Source organism: Lynx canadensis, chromosome C2 (assembly GCF_007474595.2).
Source record: "Lynx canadensis isolate LIC74 chromosome C2, mLynCan4.pri.v2, whole genome shotgun sequence".
NCBI lineage: Eukaryota > Metazoa > Chordata > Mammalia > Carnivora > Felidae > Lynx > Lynx canadensis.
Window position 1 is genome coordinate 136750480 of NC_044311.2, and position 5579 is coordinate 136756058.

Consider the following 5579-nt stretch of genomic DNA (forward strand, 5'->3'; position numbering starts at 1 on the left):
AGCAAGCTGAGTAATATTGCATAGGAGTACCAGAAAACTGCCTAGTTGGTAACAATAATTATTTTCAGTCAATAAAACCCGGCTGCAGGCTGTGCTTGCACATCTGCAGCAGGGTGCAGTGCACTGACCCACCAGGGACACCGTTTCTACGCTCACACCACTGCAGAAGAAAGCAGGGTGGAAGGAATTAAAGCAGCCAAAGGGAAGAGGAGGAGCGTGGCTCACTTCCGGTTCCGGAGCCAATTGGACAGCCAGTCCGGTCTCTCATAGAGCCCGTGGGCGCTGGTGGCACAGGTGGCCCGCACGTAGCAGTTCCTGTGGTGCACGCCCAGCTTCTCTGTGATCTCGGCCACTTTCACGGTGTTGGGGAGGTCCTGCTTGTTGGCAAACGCCAGCGGGATTGCGTCCCTGAGCTCGCCCTTCACCAGCATCCCCGTGAGCAACTCACGGGCAGGGTTCACGAGCCCTCTGTTGATGCCGCCTGCCCCCAAAGACGAGACCTGGCGTGTTCTGGAAGTCGTGGCGCCACAGAGTCTGGATCTTGTCCTGGCCCGCGTTTCCCCACACGGTGAAACCGACGTTCTTCTCCATGGTTTCCACGTTGAAGCCTATGGTGGGGATGGTGGTGACGATCCCACCCAGCTTCAGAGTGGACAGCATGGTGGGCTTCCTGCAGCATCCAGGCCCACCATGAAAACGCGCATTTCCTTTTTGCCAGAAAGGCCCTTGAAGAGGTTAGTGAAGATATTCCCCATGTTGTAGACGGGCGGGACCGACCCTGGCCAAGTGAGGCTGCTTCTCCAAGCAGGGCGTTGATTTCGCTCCCACTAACGTCTTACAGTTTTTAATGTCATGGATCTTCTTTCTGTTCTAGCATCCTATCCAGTAAACCCGAGTACATTTACTCATAATATCGCTATAGGTTCTTCCAGATGGTGAACACTTTCTCAATCCTTCCTTGTTTTTGATAACCCTAACCGTTTTGAGGAGCACTGGCCACGTATTTGGTAAACTCTTCAGTTTAGTTTTGTCTGATGTGTTTCTCCTGGCCAGACTGGGGTTATAGTTTTGTGGGATAAAGATTACAGAGGTAAAGCGCTGTTTTCGTCATGTCATATCAAGAATACATACAGTCAATGTAATATTTCACTGTTGATCTTTTATCACTTGACTAAAGGAGTGTTTAAACATCAGCTTTCTCCAGTGTCAAGTTACTTTTTTTAGTCTCAGCTTTCCTACTCTTTAGAAGTAGGTTGCTGTGCACATCACACACTTAAGGGGTGGGGACTTCCAAGTTGTCCAAGTAATTGTGTTGGCAAAGAAATGGAGAGCTTGATATGCAGAGGCATCGTATAACTAATAAACAATCTCCAATAGACCAAGCCGGCACTAACCTCCCAAGGGAATATTCTCCAATTTCCTCTTAAATGTGACCTGGGGCATATCGACACAAGGGAAAATTCCCCAGAGGCGGAGCTAGAATGCACATTAGACCATGAATAACAGAGTTGTTTCTAAAGTGCTGTGTCCTACCCAGTGACATTTGATAAATGCTTTGGCTAAGGCTGACCATGTTTCTTCTTACTTTTTCCAAATGAATTTTTATTGCAATGTTCCTATTCTTAATCCATATTTCAACATGGTGTGTATAAACGTAATATTTTTGTCTCTTAGTTGTCTAAACTAAATGTCCATATTGAAACTTGCTGAACATTATTCATTCTTCATGGTTATTTAGTTACAATGTTAATTTAAGATTTTCTTGCTGGAGACAAGGAGTCTGTACCATGAATGAGAAGTGAGTGCGTGGATATTCGGATAGCCACAGAAATAAATTAACAACAACAAAAAGGTCCCTTTATGTCCTTTCATGGTAACAAATCTTGATTTTTAAATTTTATACTGAGTATATCATTATCTACAGAAAAGGATAACATTTCCTTCACTCCCCAGCATGTAGATATGGTCGTAGCACTAAATTCTCTCTGATAAGATGGAAGTTCAAAAATATTTTTTATATGTATTCAATCTCAGGGTTTTCCCATTAATTAAATGGGACTTGCCTGTCACCCTTGACTTCCCTGCCTTCTTTCTGTATGGAACAAGAATGTTTTGCAGAACTGTTTTCATTTATGTGGATGAGGGCAACGTGTGTGGAATGGTGAAACAACAACAACAAATTAATAGAATTTAGTTTAGAACAGAATTTAGACAATACTATAGAATAGGATCTCCACTGAATGGAGATTGTAAGTGAGAAAAATAAACATTTGTCTTTTATAAGCAATAGATTTTTTTGGAACACTGTCTCATATAACCAAATTTTACATTAATTAATACAACTGAAAATCGCTTCTTGACTCTTGGTTTCGGCTCAAGTCATGATCTCATGATTTTTTGGGTTTGAGCCCCATATGAGGCTCTGCACTGGCAGTGCTGAGTCGGCTTGGGATTCTCTGCCTGTCATCTTCTCTCTCTGCCCCTCCCTGGCTTGTGCTATCTCTGTTTGTCTCCAAATAGGTAAATAAACTTTAAAAAAAAGTGTATATGGCTGCTTAAAATAAAAAAAAATTAAAAAAATGGAAAAAAGTACATAATGAATTTGGATATTAATAAGTAATATATAAGTAAATAAGGAAGTTTTTTTCAGATATATAACCAAATTAACATAGAGCTCAAAAACAGACCCATGAATATTTAAAATAACACATGAGATATTTAATACTTAATTAAATTAAATTTTAAATATTTAAAATAATAATATATTATTTATAACATAATATATATAATATAATGTTATTATATTATATATAACATTTAGAATATATATTTATAATATACATAATATTTAAATATTAAATATTTAAAATAACACATTAATGAGAAAAAGATAAACTCTTTAGTCACTGGCAGTGGAATTAATTATAAATGTGGAAAATATTATATTGGGCTTATATGCACATGAATTCCAGATGAAAAATAGCCTAAATATGAAATACAGTAACTCAAAGCTTTTAAAAAAGATATAGGTGATTAATGGCACACTGTTGAACTTTAAAATATCTTTGAACAAGAAAAAAAATGAAATAGAATTTGAAAGATTGATAATTTGGGGGGCCTGTGTGGCTCAGTCGGTTAAGTGTTGGACTTTGGCTCAGGTCATGATCTCATGGTTAGTGGGTTTGGACCCACAGAGCCTGCCTCAGATCCTCTGTACCCCTTACTTTCTGCCCCTTCCCTGCTTTTGCACATGCTCACTGTCTCTCTCTCTCAAAAATAAATAAACATTTAAAAAATTGATAATTTGGAAAATATAATTAAATTAATATTTCTGTTAAAGTGTCTCATGAAAAGATTGCAAATATGCTCACAAACTTACAAATTTGTTGAAAATCGAAACCAAAAAAAAGAAAACTTTAGAATATAAAATATATGAAAGAACTCAGGCAAAGATAATTCACTGAAGACATTGGAGAGACATCAACAGACTTTTCACCGAAGGAAAACATGCCTAACGTCAATAGTAAGCAAAGAAAAGTAGATAAAATCACAATAAAAAATCATTTTATATCTAACACAAATTAAATGGCCTATAATAACAAATGTTGGTAGGGATATAGTAAAATGCAAATCCTCATAACTACCTGTGTAAGTGTAAGTTTGGAAACAAAAATGAGAAGAGAAAGAAAGAAAATCTTTAGAAAGCAGATTGGCAACAACCTAGAGAGTTAAACGTGTACATATTTCAAGACCAACAAATCTGCTCTTGTTGGATATATATAGATACAGGTATAAATATAGATATCAGCATGTTCAGATAGATCTATCGTATCTATCATCTATCTATCCACCTACAGCCTAAACTAGAAGCTTCTGAACAATTGCAAAAGTCTATCTTCCTCTCTTTCTTCCTTCTTTCTATTTCTCCCTCTTTCTCTCCTTTCCTTATGTCTTTCCTCTCCTCATTGCCCCTCCTTCCCTCTCTTCTTCTCTCCTGTCTACTCATCCATCATTTTTGTTTAATTAACACACACTTACAGAATACTGGTCTGCAAGCATTGTTAGAAGTATAGAGTATAGTACAATACTGCATTCGATCATCACAGTTTAATGAGTTAGGTACAGTTATCATCCCTGTTTTTCAAATGAAGAAAATAAAGCAAATAATTGATGGCAGCTTCTGAAGGAAATACATTTTTTTTTTAAATTTGTTCTCACTTTTCTAAAGGCTACTATGTGTTACATACATAGAAACAAGTTTTCCTTTGTTTCAAATCCTTCATTTACTATCTATAACATTCTTACCCTATGCTTCACCTGGCATACAATTTAGTTTTCATCTTAAAAATTTCTTACTTAAACTTTCTTTCTTGGAATCCCAATGTACCTCAAGGTGTTTTGGTTTTTGTACTTTCTTCTTATAGAATGTATGACAGTGATAATGTATTATACCCAAATAGAATATGAATATAGTAATTTGTGTTTATCATTATTTTGTGTGTATTAAATACAAGTATAATATAAAATATGATATGTATGCATTAGAATATATAATTGTATTTATATAAAATGTATAATAATGTACTGAATAATCATAAGATAATGTAAATAAAGCATGTATTACATGTGATTAGTCTGTCTGACACCAGATTATAAACTCCATAAGAGCAGGTAATATGGTTTTAAATGTTACTCTCTTCCTATTGGCTAGCATAATGCCTATATAGTAGAGACACTCAATTCTCATGGTGTAGCTAAACATTATAGTCACTTTCTGGGATTGCACTCTCTTCACTGCTCTTTTGGAACCGCCCAGTGACATACCAAAAGTGGGTGATTGCAGTTGCCTCAACAAAGAGGACTATTTCATCACCAACATTGTTTGGAATGGTTGACACATGATGACAGTGTAAAGCAGAACACCTTTTGGCCTATTTTATTATTATTTATAAATTGTCTGCAATGCAAAGCCCCACTGATTGCACTCAGGGCAAAGCCTTGCCAGGCCTTTCCCATTCTACTCTATCATCCTTCCATCAGTCATGCTGGATGTTGTAGGTTGGAAAATTGATGCATGTTTATAGAATATGCTTTTTATGTGGAATTTCAAAATTAGAACTGAACATACCTTCTTAAGTGTCTCACACTATAAGGTAAAAGCTTTGGTAGGGGTACCTGGGGGCTGATGTTAGAAACTAAGCTTTCATTCTTGTGACAAGATTCCATAAGCAATGAACCAACAGTGAACAGAGAAGTGGAGAGGAATGCAAAACTTCTTCCAACTATTCCTGGAACTAGGATGTTTTTATATAATTGAGTTCCTTGGAAGTCCCCAATATCTTCACTCAAATCACTATTTTGATTCATATATTTTAAGTTGGGTTTTGTGACATTTGCAACTCATCTTCTTTATCAATAAAACATGGTTTGGGCTCTAACAAAATAAATCATAATGCATTAAAAATAACAACATTAAATTACACATAATGAGAAGCCAAAACATTGGCTCTTCCAAAATTGATTCAAAGCCTCAGTAAGCCCTAAATCACCCAGGTTCTTGCTCTCCACTCTTCTGCTCC

The 5579-nt window shown here is 36.7% G+C and overlaps 1 pseudogene; it reads right to left on the bottom strand.

Moving 5' to 3' along the window:
- Positions 1 to 221: 221 nt before the first annotated feature.
- Positions 222 to 755, bottom strand: LOC115523861 (annotated as a pseudogene).
- Between the last annotated feature and the right edge of the window lie 4824 nt (positions 756 to 5579).